The following is a 14,323-nucleotide window of genomic DNA, read 5'->3' as shown; positions in this document are numbered from 1 at the left end:
ATCAATAGATTTGCTTCCATTCAGCCACAAGACCATTAGTGAGGTCAGTCCAGATGGTGTCCATATAACCATTTACATCCCCATGCATCACCGTACAGCCAGCCCTGCTGACAGAATATTTTCCCCCAACTTCCACCACAGCAAATTGATTCTACACATCACAGATTATGCCAACATTGTACAGGGACACAGGGTGGAAGTGTAATGGAGTGAATCAGGAGGAAATTATATACTTCTCTCTCTCTTTCTGTAATTAAGCAACATAAATCTGATTAGTGGATGTTATTTTAGTATCAGAAGAGTTTAAAGAGAGTGAGAAGGAGAGAGAGAGAGAGAGAGAGAGAGAGAGAGAGAGAGAGAGAAAGAGAGAGACTGGCATGTTTATTGCGGCCATGATGCTGCTGGCTGACTGAGTATTCTGAACACAGGGGTCAGACTTTAAGATGCTGCTGGCCCTGACTGAGTACTATTAACACAGGGGTCAGACTTTAAGATGCTGCTGGCCCTGACTGAGTATTCTGAACATAAGTGACAGCCTATAAGATGCTACTGGCCCTGACTGCATAATCTGAACACAGGGAACAGCCTATAAAATGCTACTGGCCCTGACCGCATAATCTGAACACAGGGAACAGCCTTTAAGATGCTACTGGCCCTGACTGCATAATCTGAACACAGGGAACAGCCTTTAAGATGCTACTGGCCCTGACTGCATAATCTGAACACAGGGAACAGCCTATAAAATGCTACTGGCCCTGACTGCATAATCTGAACACAGGGAACAGCCTTTAAGATGCTACTGGCCCTGACTGCATAATCTGAACACAGGGAACAGCCTTTAAGATGCTACTGGCCCTGACTGCATAATCTGAACACAGGGAACAGCCTTTAAGATGCTACTGGCCCTGACTGCATAATCTGAACACAGGGAACAGCCTTTAAGATGCAGAGATACAGTATTTTGCCCTTTGCCTCTGTAACACGTGAATATTCATGGACATTGCCGTTTAGTCAGTGAGTATAATAAACAAAAACAAAGTTAAATCCAAAACATCTCGTCCCATACATCATTCTATTCCATTAAGATCATTTTTTGCACACGTTTTTTCGATGAACATTTTCTGGATATGAGAACAGTCAACCGAGAAGTAAACTCACATGGCAGCGCCTTTGTTACATGTATCAGCGCCACGGTTACATGTGTCAGCACCATGGTTACACGTGTCAGGGCCATGCATCATAACTGTGTGGCCTCCCTTGCATTGAGACTGTCAAGGTGGCCGCATAGTGGTTGATCGACAGTACATTACAATAATGACTCTTGGATGGATTCAGGTTGTGCTTGTCAGTCCTCACAAGATACTTAGACCCATCAGAGGTCCAATCTGTCATTGGAAATTCAGGATTAAGGGACATAAATTCAAATCCTCTAATACACAAAACAATTTGTGTATTAACTAGTACTTGACAGTGTGCAATAACTCTTGGGTTTGAACATGTTACCTTGTTGCAGAGACACACCATGCATTGTAAAGGCGGAACAAATAACTTTACAGTAACCTTCTGGCAGCTAGTGGCAAGTAATTTACCGTGAATTTACAGTACAGTACTGTATTCTGTGTTGTGGATTACAGTACCATCAGAAATATAGAAACTATTTCACCACCCACACATTTTTTTCCATAATGCACCACAATTTACAGTATGCTGCAATATAACACATGCACTATTTGACTTGATAATACATTCATTTACTGTGTAAATTACAGACGTCCTTTACAGTGTGGGAAGACAATCATGGCATGGACACTAGCCTGCAACATTGGAAGTTAGTTGTCAAAATATCTGGTTAGGACCTAAGGGATGCATTTTACAGTAGCTTGTACATGAGCTCTTACTCATCAGTTTCTGGCAAAATCACAGAGCTTAGCCAGTAGTATAACACAGTCCGTTGTTAGTTACATAACCGTACTTTAATACTAGTTTTACATGGCTCCTTACAAATGCTGTTTCCCTTATCTCAAACTACAAGCCCCATGTTATTTTAAGCCTGGGTGTTAATTGAATCCATAAAAGTATTACTCTTTGAAATGTAGAATACATTCCGCCTCGCTTTTCCCCCCAAGCCAAATTATTAACGAGATTGAGTTTTTCTTTTCAGAACTATAATGAATGAGCTGTGCAGAGTAGCTCATACTACTGTACACCTGTCATCTATGAAAATATATTTATGGTGTATCTACTGTATGTGTCAGTCTGTCCGTCCGCCCGCCCGTGTGTCTTGTCCTTGTCCCTTGTCTGTCTGTCTTGTGCATCTGTTAGTCTTTCATTTCCAAAACGTGTTATCAACTTCAGCTGGTGGAATGCATCATCATGATTAACATTGCAAGGCTTTCTGCTGCTGAGGATTTCTACTCATAGAGGACACTGTTCCTGTCCTCTGCTGAACTCTGTGTCGTAATCATAATGGTTTGCATATCAATGTTACAGTTAATCATTGTGTCACTCACTCATCTGATAATGAACCCTTTGAAATTGGTTGTGAACAAGTTCCAAATGAATTTGCTCACAACATTCTGCTGTGGTCTTATTAGCATGCCGTGTTGTTTATTGCCAAGGAAATGTGTCCAATAAAAAAAGAAGTCTGCATCTGGCATGAAAACACTGTAAAAATCCCTTTCAGATTCAAATACAGTGTGTTTAGTTCTAATAACTGGCTGATGGTAGGTGAATGCAGTTGATTGGCATTTTAGTCATTCAGCAGATGCTCTGATCCGGAGCGACTTAGAGTGAGCTACACGGAACTCAGTTGAGTTTGACGAGGAACAGCCGCATATGTTTCCCACAGTGTTCATGCTTTATGTGATCCTGTAAGTGTAATCTTAAATGTTTACTCATTTACAGAAAATCAGTTCTTACAATATTGCAGAATATGAAACCAATTTTTTTTTTTACATTATTATTGCACAATCTGAGGTAGCCTCAAAGACAGTTTCAAAATATGTTTTTATGTTTGTTTCTACTGAATGTGGAATAACTAATTCCCATGTCTTTACACTCGATCAATCTCACCTATAGAACCCAGTGTGTTTGATTTATCAGCCTAATCTTCTGGATGACTGTAGCCGATGCTTTTTACAGTTTCAACAGCGTTTATTTATCTATAAATGCAGACATAAATCAAGTGTGAGTGATGCTGTTAAGTTGATGTATGGCTGCTGATATTCAATAGATCTCCTCTGCTTTTATTCAAATGGATATTATAATCACCGGAGAGTAGTTAAGCAGAGAGTTAAGCTGTGTGTTTGTAGAAGCATGCCAGCGAGGCACAACAGTTGTTCTCCCAAAGGACGGTGAAGCTCAGTGAAGTAAGTCCAATCAGCCGGTCCTCTTGTCTTAGTTTCCACAATGGATATTTGAACGCCTGGTTGTAGAGTGCTCAGCTATCAAGTGCATTCTGCATTTTCAAGTTATAATCAGAAATATTATGTCATAATATACAGTGGGTCAACATCCTCCTTACAAAAATCCACAATTACAAAATATAAATCTACTAAGACTATCACAATATACCTTAAAGTCAAATAAAATCAAATCAAATGTATTTATATAGCCCTTCGTACATCAGCTGATATCTCAAAGTGCTGTACAGAAACCCAGCCTAATACCCCAAACAGCAAGCAATGCAGGTGTAGAAGCACGGTGGCTAGGAAAAACTCCCTAGAAAGGCCAAAACCTAGGAAGAAACCTAGAGAGGAACCAGGCTATGTGGGGTGGCCAGTCCTCTTCTGGCTGTGCCGGGTGGAGATTATAACAGAACATGGCCAAGATGTTCAAATGTTCATAAATGACCAGCATGGTCGAATAATAATAAGGCAGAACAGTTGAAACTGGAGCAGCAGCACGGCCAGGTGGACTGGGGACAGCAAGGAGTCATCATGTCAGGTAGTCCTGGGGCATGGTCCTAGGGCTCAGTTCCTCCGAGAGAGAGAAAGAGAGAAGGAGAGAATTAGAGAACGCACACTTCGATGTCCTGTGTGAATCTAATAGGACAGGAGAAGTACTCCAGATATAACAAACTGACCCAAGCCCCCCGACACATAAACTACTGCAGCATAAATACTGGAGGCTGAGACAGGAGGGGTCAGGAGGGCCAAAAAGGAAGGATATAACCCCACCCACTTTGCCAAAGCACAGCCCCCAAACCACTAAAGGAGGACAGAAATTAGGAAGAGAAATTAGGAAGAGTCAATAGTGGCAGTCTTGGCAGATTTAACTTATCTTGCTTTTAGTAAACAGGAAGTTGCCCTATTATGTATGATGATGTCACATTTCTGTGTCTACCTTTAAGAATCAACCCATTCTTGTGGTCAAAAACCATAGGTAAGACGTTCAGAGTTGCTTCAATACCACTGGCCCTATCCCTACTTCCTTACTTTCTTTCCAAACTCTGTCCTTAAAAATCCAGGATTTTATGTGGAGGATTGATGTATTAAAAACATCACCACAGTGAACAACACTATCCTAAAACACACAATGTATCCATAAACTCCTCCAAGGACAATCTCAAATCCATCATACCATACTAAATGTCAGTGAAAATGATTGGTTTATTTTTGCAGTGCATGCAGCATCTCTGTAGTGGAGAGACGGCAGTTTGGGGAGAGAGCGGCTCCACTGATGCCAGGCGGCAGATGCTGTGTTGAGGTCAGATACATCCCATTAACCTGGCCGTCCCACCTAACTACAGTGCTTATTTACGCTGTCTGTCTGCCAGCCAGGGCTCTGTGTTTGGGAAACAAACCTATTGTCATGTTCAGCTCTGTGGACAGGCAGGCCCATGTATTATTCAGAGCCTCTCTCTGTCTCTCTCTCTTACTCCACCCTCACCTCTCTCTTTGTCTCTCTAGCGCCATCTTGTACTCTCTTTGATCCTCTTTCTCTCTCTTTTCCCTCTCTCACTATCTATTTCTCTCTCTCCATCTCTTCCTATCTATTTGTCTCTCTCTCCCCCAGGGAAGTGTTCCACTGAATAGGAATGAACCCTAATACACCTCCTGGGCTGCCAGGTAGTGAGACCAACTCCAACATACAGGGGATGTGTCCCAATCGACAAGGATGTTGCCTTTTGAGGCAGAATTTCTAGGCTGGACGTCAGAATTAGCATATCCCTATCACAAAGTACCTTAAAATACTGCCTTCTAAGGTGCCTTCATTAAGGATATTTTGAAGGCAGCATCCCATGTATCCTTAGCCGGGGAGGCTATCCCAGAACACCTTGCTCCACAGCAAAAAAAACAACAATCAGAATTAATGGTGGATAGAAGTCCCTGCTTGGTGGCCAGCAGAAACCCGACCCGCTTGCTTACAGCTGCACTAGGGTCAGACAGTATTCCTGTGTAAATAAAACCGAGTGGAGCCAGCGCGAGACATGGCTCAATCTGTGGTTGAGAAATGTGTTGAATTCTGTGTGTTGTATTGTCCCATTGTCCCAACTGTTACACCACGAAGATTGAAAGACAGCTAGTTTTTCCGGAGAACTGTCCTTTTCGTCCTCATGCTTAGGTAGCAGAAGCCACAGCAGCCATTTTGGAAGGGCAGTGTCAGCCAGTCAGCTCCTTCGTTGTTAAACACAACGTGCCATTCTATAATGGCTGCTGCTGCTACTGCTAGCTAGCATGAGGACAAAAATGGCAGCTTACTTAAAAACTAGCAGCCGTTCAAACATCTAGATAGCTAGCTTAATGCAGTGTATGTTTACTTAATGTTAGCAAACTTTTTTTGGTCACTTACCCTTCCCATATTGTGTTGCACGATTGGGTTTGGTGTTAGTAATAAAAATGAGAGACCAAGTTATTCTAGTCTTACTGTAAACAACTGACCAAGCCAAAAACAAAACGAATGCACATTAATAAACGTAGTTGTGGCTACTGCGACATGAACCATCTGCTTATTCCAGGTTGAAGGACATCCCACCCTGACACCCTGCAGATGTAACGAACTTGTTGGGAACCTCCCAGTCACCAGGACAATCACCGTATACCAAGATTTTATGAAGGAGTGTGCAACATCACAATGTAATATAGAAATAGATTCACCTATGTTATTGTTTATCATGCAGATTTGTCGGGACATTGCAATTAATGAAGCTCATTCTAAAACACACACTTGATTTTCTGTCCCAGGGGATTGCACTGTGCCCAAGTCTTCAATTTATACCACAATTAGTTGAATGAGGTGTTAGTAAAGGACTGGGGGAAAAAAACTGTAAACTCATGTCCTCTGTAAAAAAAAAAAAAAAATGAGAGTGTCATGACAACATTTTCCCTCGTACTGAACAAGATTATGAATGGTGGAGGATAATCTCCTTGAGATGCTCCTCACTTTTGGAATGTGTTATTTTGTACAATGGACTGTGTTTTAAAGACTCATGCACAGATACAGGAAAACCAGTACAAATGTTAAGATTGATTTAAATGATAAGTGTTGATGTCGCCACGTGTTTCGGGTTTTGTGGCTTTGGGCCTCTGGTGATGCAGTTCATCTGTCTAATCCCCTGAGAAACAGGCATCGATAATATTACAATGTTGTATTCATTGAATTGAATATATATTCCTGTTTGATATACATTTCTATAATTATATTGGACATGTTATCCTTTATCACATGCCAGTATTTGTTTTGTATCCAATGTATTTATCTTAGCTACATTAGGATGAAGTAGCCAATGCCTTCTAATCTAGTCAGATTGCATCATATCACCTTTGAATACCATGTTACCCTGACAAGATGTGTCATTTAATAATATGCACGGGTGTGATAGTTGTTTGAATTAATCGCAATGTAGTCTTACTCATTAGATAAAACATTAGCAGCTCAAATGCAATACTAGCTTCACAGTGAAACATCACTATTCTGGCTATTAATCATTCTTAAACAGTAGCTATACATCTAAAAGAAAAATGGTGTCCTGTATCAGGCATACAAGTTGAACAATATGCAAGAGGGGGACCCTATACAGTAAGATAGTTATTCTGGTCTGTGTCAACTTAATTCATCTACAGGTACAGAGGAGATAGATTCTGTTACTTGATTACTTGTTATTCGTGTCAGATATTTCCATTTCGGGAAAGTTATTCACTGAATTGCTAGCACTAGTTGCTCACACTGCTACAGTGGCTACAATGTAAACAAACGTCTCGCGTTCAGTGGAATCTGAATGCGTTGTCATCTGCAGTGGTGTAGAGTACTTCAGTAAAAATACTTTAAAGTACTACTTAAGTAGTTTTGGGGGGTTTCTGTACTTTACTATATATATTTTTGACAGCTTTACTTTTACTTCACTACATTCCCAAAGAAAATAATGTACAGTACTTTTTACTCCATACATTTTCCCATTTTGAATGCATAGTAGGATAGGAAAATGGTCCAATTCCCGCTCTTATCAAGAGAACATCAATGGCCATCCCTACTGCCTCTGATCTGGTGGAATCACTAAACATATGCTTCATTTGTACAGTAAATAATGTTTGCGTGTTGTAGTGTGCCCCTGGTTATTCATAAATAAATAAAAACAAGAAAATTGTGCCATCTGATTTTATTAATATAAGCAATTTGAAATTATTTGTACTTTAACTTTAACTTTTGATACTTAAGTATGTTTTTGCAATACATTTACTTTTGATACTTAAGTGTATTTGAAACCAAATACTTTTAGACTTTTACTCAAGTAGTATTTTACAGGGTGACTTTCACTTTTACTTGAGTCCTTTTCTATTAAGGTATCTTTACTTTTACTCAACTATGACAATTGGGTACTTTTTCCACCACGGGTAGTTACCTACTGCTGCCTACTAATTGGTAGGTGCCTTTGGAGGCAGGTAGGCAGCAGGCGAGAGAGTCAGGTGCAGGACAGCAGATACGAGTAAAAAAAAACATGCTTTACTCAAAAAAGACAAATATACAATGTAACATCTTGAGCACACACAGATGGACCGAAAATTACAACAACCAATCACTCACAAAAACCATGTGGGGACAGAGGGTTAAATAACGAACGAGTGATTGTGGGATTGACAACAGGTGTGTGAAACAAAGACAAAACAAATGGAAAATGAAAAGTGGATCGGCAGTAGCTAGAAAGCCGGTGACATCGACTGCCAAACGCCGCCCGAACAAGGAGAGGGACCGACTTTGGCGGAAGTCGTGACACTCTGGATGGGGACACATCCAGGTTGTCCTTGTCAATACACTGTCTGTCTTTTTCAAATCAAATGAAAATCTAATCAAATTGTATTGGTCACATACACATTGTTAGCAGATGTTAATGCGAGGGTAGCAAAACGCTTGTGCTTCTAGTTCCAACAGTGTCACGCACGTTGTTGTAAGAATCGGACAAAAATGCATTGTGGTTTTTTGTTCATCATCTTTATTACGTGAACCGGCATAAAACAATAAAGAACAAAACGAACGTGCAGCTATACAGTGCTCAAGGCAACTATACACAAGCAAGATCCCACAACCAACAGGTGGGAAAACGCTAGTATGATCCCCAATCAGAGACAACGATAGACAGCTGCCTCTGATTGGGAACCATACCAGGCCAACCTAGAAATAAAGAAACTAGAATGCCCACCCTTGTCACACCCCGACCTAACCCAAAATAGAGAATACAGAATCTCTAAAGTCAGGGGGTGACAAACAGTGCAACAATATCTAAGAATTCCACAACAATGACCTATTACCTGCAAATCTAAGTAAAGGGATGGAATAAGAATATGTATACATGAATACAGTATACGAATGAGCAATGACTGAGCGGCAAAGGCAAGATGCAATCGATGGTATAAAATACAGTATATACACATGGGATGAGTAATGCAAGATATGTAAACATTATTATTAAAGTGGCATTAATAAAGTGACTGGTGATCCATTTGTTAGAGTGGCCAATGATTTCAAGTCTGTATGTAGCATTTATCACTCCCCAATCGTTTTCCTGGGCCTGTCAAAGACCACCACCACACAAATCCCACCACCACCCAAACCCACAACCATGCTTATTTTGCATTTGAATCTTGTAACATTATCAGAAGTCCGTGGTAAAAAAAACTGCTGTGGTAGACAATACGTCTTCTTCTTCTTTTTCTTCTTCTTCTCTCCTAACTCCTCCAAGAGATGGTTCGACGCTTCCTACAAGAGCAAGGGTACCTCGAAATGTGAGCCGAAATCAATAAGCGTTTTTCGCACTGCATTCATCTTGATGTATGCGTTTGCCTCATAGGCAATAGAACAATCACTGGCTCTCCGTTCAACCTCCATAGTGATGCTTCTGTGAAAGGGAGAGTGTGTTGATGCTAATCTGGTATTTTTTATAAGCTCTGGCATTTCTGCCCTGTTCAACATCTTAATTGGCCCGGCCTAGCTAATGCGTCCTCATTATCTAGAGCCTGGGTTTGCTGCCCCCCCCCCCCCCCCCAGGGCCGTGTACAGCCCTTTCAGACCCCACCAAACCCTAAAACTCATCATTCATCTCTCGAAATTCGTCATAAGCTAACTGCCTCTGTAACAAATCAAATAAAAAAAAGTTGTATCTTTTGCATCGGCCTATTGATTTCTGCAACAACACAATCACTCATCACAACATATATACAAGCTAGTTACACTGCCTTCTAAAGACATGATTGATATTGGAAAAAGAGGGTGGGCTATCAGCTAATCATTTATGTTGATGATTGATGTAGTTAGCTATCTTGATTATTGTTTTTTACTGATTGTGATTTACTGTATCTTCAATGCTCTTGAATAATAACTGAATATAACTTCATAATATTATATTTATAATCTTCTAACACCTGATATACACTGGGTGTACAAAACATTAAGAACACCTGCTCTTTCCATGACATGGACTGACCACGTGAATCCAGGTGAAAGCTAGGATCTCTTATTGATGTCACTTGTTAAATCCACTTCAATCAGTGTAGATGAAGGGGAGGAGACAGGTTAAAGAAAGATTTATATTCCTTGATACAATTGAGACATGGATTGTGTATGTGTGCCATTCAGAGGGTGAATGGGAACGATAAAAGATTTAAGTTCCTTTGAACGAGGTATGGTAGTAGGTGCCAGGTGCACCGGTTTGTGTCAAGAACTGCAACTGGGTTTTTCACACATAACACTTCCTTTGTTTATCAAAGAATGATCCACCATTCTTTGTTAATCCAATGTTATGCTGCTGTGGCAGTAGTAACACTGTTGATATTTAAACTAGGTAGCTAGCTGCACACACTCGACTGCTGACCGCATCTCAAGCCATGTATGTTTGGATACCTGGCGTCGCAGTCTCCGTAACAGGGCAGACTGGGAAAAAGGCACAACCTGGTGCATGCAAGCTCTGTACAGGGCAGATCAACGGACAGGGTAGGGATGGGGGGCGTTGCGACGACTTCAGGGCAGTGAGTTAAAAAAAACAACGACAAAAACTGTATACAAAAAAAATTAGGATTACACCACCTCCCAAAAGGGAGAGTGGAAGGGCAAAGGAGCAGGTGCAATGCCTGCCCCTCATCATTCTCTTTCTCTCTGCCTGTATGTCTGTGTTTCTGCTTTCATTCTCTCTCTCTCTCTGTCTGTATGTCTGTGTTTCTGCTTTCATTCTCTCTCTCTGTCTGCATGTCTGTGTTTCTGCTTTCATTCTCTCTCTCTGTCTGTATGTCTTTTTTCTGCTTTCATTCTCACTCTCTCTCTGCCTGTATGTCTGTGTTTCTGCTTTCATTCTCTCTCTCTGTCTGTATGTCTGTGTTTCTGCTTTCATTCTCTCTCTCTCTCTGTCTGTATGTCTGTCTTTCTGCTTTCATTCTCTCTCTCTCGCATGCACGAATGCATGCACACACAGACACACACATTATGTAGAGTGCGATTAGAGATGCTTTAGGAATCTACCCAGTTGCTGCATGCTTTAACCTTACTCTCTAGTTCCAATATATATATGGCACTTGTATATGTGTTGCTGCCTGGTTCTATGCTGTGGTTGTTTTCAGGTTGGTTGACCCCCTGTGTCTCTCCACAGGGGCCCAGGCGTGTTGTGGTAATTGCTTTGCTGCAACTGTGATATCTGGTTTCAGGAAGCGCATCATTGCCAGGAGTTTGATTGGAAACAGACACGCCATTGTTTCAATCCCGAGAAGAACAACATCTTTAATGTATCTGCCTTGATGCTTTTGCTTCCATTGAAATTAGAAAATGAATGTGGTATTGACAAAGCACACATGGAAGCAATTTTTTTTTTTTTAAACAAGCAAGCAGGCCTGGTGTTAATTTCTCCTCCTGGGTTTGTGTCTTCGGAAAAATTGTCGGCAGATTATATTTTAAAGAGAAGTGTCAGGACAAAGCTGGCTCTCTGAGGTTCCCTGACAACCTGGGAAATTGAACAGAGACAGGAACATGATTGGATGCATCAGTTGCTGAGACAGATAAAGAAGGTAAAAAAAGGTCACTGATGATAATAGTACAGAAGGGTTTTGTCATATGTACAAAGGATAGAAAACATGTACAGGGGAACCATCTGACCATACCGAGCTTTATTGCAATTGACAATTAGAAAACCCACATTCATTCCAGAGAGACATTAATCCTAACCTTTATGATACACTATTTCTCAACGTCACTTGGAAGATCTACTCTGTGCTACCGAGTTTGTAGCTCAAGCAGGCTAATGTTAGCCACACATCATGCTCTTCACAGACTTTGGGTGGGAACCCATTAGCACTGCAGGCTCTGGAAACTTTTTTACATTTCACCTTCATTTAACTAGCCAAGTCAGTTATGAAAAAATTCTTATTTACAATGACGGCCTACCCCGGCCAAACCTGGACGACACTGGGCCAATTGTGCGTCGCCCTATGGGACCTCATCTGTTCTCCTTTTTGTTTTGTCAACTTTTCAGCACGTTCTCTGTGAAGTAGGTTATGTTGGTTTACTTTAATGTAGCTGTAAGCTAGGTGTTGATAGCAACATTCAGTGCTAATGAAACGTTAGCAAGTTAGTTGACTAGCAACCTTGCAAGTTGATTTGTAACAATCAATTCATGAAGAATTTGCTTGTACTGTAAGTTGTGCCATACTTCAGTTTTCAATCAGCTCCTCTCTGGTCTAAGTTACCCAAGGACAACACATCTGTCTCTTTTTTTACACTGGAGACTGTGCCTGGTCACACAGACACACATGATCGATGCCCCCGACGCTCCACGCAATAAAGGGTGAACATGTTTAATGACGCGATACCCCGTCCTCACAAAGACATTTTCCACTCCTTTTATTTTTTGATCCCTACTTCTCTGAGACCTCAGAAGCACCCTACTGTCTCTCTGCCAATCACTTCTGTGACTCAGCTGTCAACAACGTGTGTGACATCCGCTCTGAGCATTTGAGAGGCCGGCATCTGCCTAAAGGCTTATCCAAGCTGTTCAACTGTGCAGGGCTGCTTACTGCTTGGCTGGCCCTATTTTTTATTGACACTATTTTTCTTCAAATGTTTTTAACCTTCCCCCTCTCCTACTCTTCTCCCGGTGGTCCCCATTATCTGCTTAGTCTTCACTGCTGTTAATTGCTATTTTGGAAAGAAATTATTGAAATAATTTCTAATTATGTCAACTGCTATGATGATTTAACCTTAATGTCAAAGATACTACAGTGCCACTCTAAATGAACAATGGCTCAGCACTGCTGACTGCTGGCTGGGAGGGAGGGAGGGAGGGAGGGAGGGGGGGGAGGGAGGGAGGGAGGGAGGGAGGGAGGGAGGGAGGGAGGGAGGGAGGGAGGGAGGGAGGGAGGGAGGGAGGGAGGGAGGGAGGGAGGGAGGGAGGGAGGGAGGGAGAAATTAAATGCATCGAGACTGACTCCCAAGTAATCTCAAATGATCTTAAAGCTGAAAAACAGTCATAATCTTTATTAATACTGTAATAACCTCAATGTGTGTGTCTTTTGAGATTGTTTGAAGATATGCAGAAATGTCATTGTTTTGCATAAGGATTCACTGCTGTTAATTGCTATTTTGGAAAATAAATGATTGAAACATTTTCAAATTATGTCAACTGCAATCAAATGGATGATTTAACCCTAATGTAACCCTAATGTCAAAGATACTCCAGTGCCGTTCTAAATTAACAATGGCTCAGCACTGCTGATTGCTGGCTAACAGAGGGAGGGAGGGAGGGAGGGAGGGAGGGAGGGAGGGAGGGAGGGAGGGAGGGAGAGGCTGGCTCCCAAGTAATCTCAAATAATCTTAAAGGGAGAAAAACAGTCATAATCTTTATTAATACTACAATAACCTCAATGTGTATGTATTTTGAGATTGTATGAAGATATGCAGAAAGTTCATTGTTTTGTTCTTGTGTGTCACGACACCTGCCCACCACAATAGATTGCAGAAGTCAGTGAACCTATATATAAAATCAGGCTTTTAAACAGTATTCTGTCACACCCTGATCTGTTTTCTCCTGTCTTTGTGATTGTCTCCATCCCCCTCCAGGTGTCGCCCATCTTCCCTGTGTATTTATACCTGTGTTCTCTGTTTGTCTGTTACCAGTTCGTATTATTTGTCAAGCCAACCAGTGTTTTTCTGTCAGCTCCTACTTTCGCCCAGTCTCTCTTTTCTCATCCTCCTAGTTTTTGACACTTGCCTGTCCTGACCCTGTACCACCCGCCTGACCACTCTACCTGCCCCTGACCCTGAGCCTGCCTGCCGTCCGTTACCTTTGCCCCACCTCTGGATTACCAACCTCTGCCTGTACCCACCCGCCTCTGCCTGACCTGACACTGAGACTGCCTGCCGTCCTGTACCTTTGCCCATGTTGCTGTAATAAACATTGTTACTTCGACACGGTCTGCATCTGGGTCTTACCTTGATATCTGATATATTCAGATACTTTCTAACATCCTGCGTCAACAGACAAATACTTCAAGAATGCTCTGGAAAGTGGAAACACCTCATTAAAAACTACCAATGGAGATTACTTTATGCGTGACATCACTCTCTCTGCACATTTCAAATCTTGTCTGCAATAACAATGTCTGGCAATAACTGGAAGACTTGATGTGGTGATTCAGAAGCTGTTGAATGATAATGCCCTCAGTGGGTAGTCTATGTCTGGATTGATATTTGATACTCCTTTTTGATTTATTGCGCTAATAGGATATGAGAAAATAAGATGTTGCCAGCAATATCATGTCTTTGTTCCTGGTCTGTTTTGCCATATGGCAATATTCATTCATTGCATTTGGCTTTCAATTTCTTTAACTTCCTTTATGGGAATGTTTATTTT

Source organism: Oncorhynchus mykiss, chromosome 11, assembly GCF_057628025.1.
Source record: "Oncorhynchus mykiss isolate SJ-2025 chromosome 11, ASM5762802v1, whole genome shotgun sequence".
In the NCBI taxonomy this organism is placed as follows: domain Eukaryota; kingdom Metazoa; phylum Chordata; class Actinopteri; order Salmoniformes; family Salmonidae; genus Oncorhynchus; species Oncorhynchus mykiss.
This window is presented reverse-complemented; position numbering follows the sequence as displayed.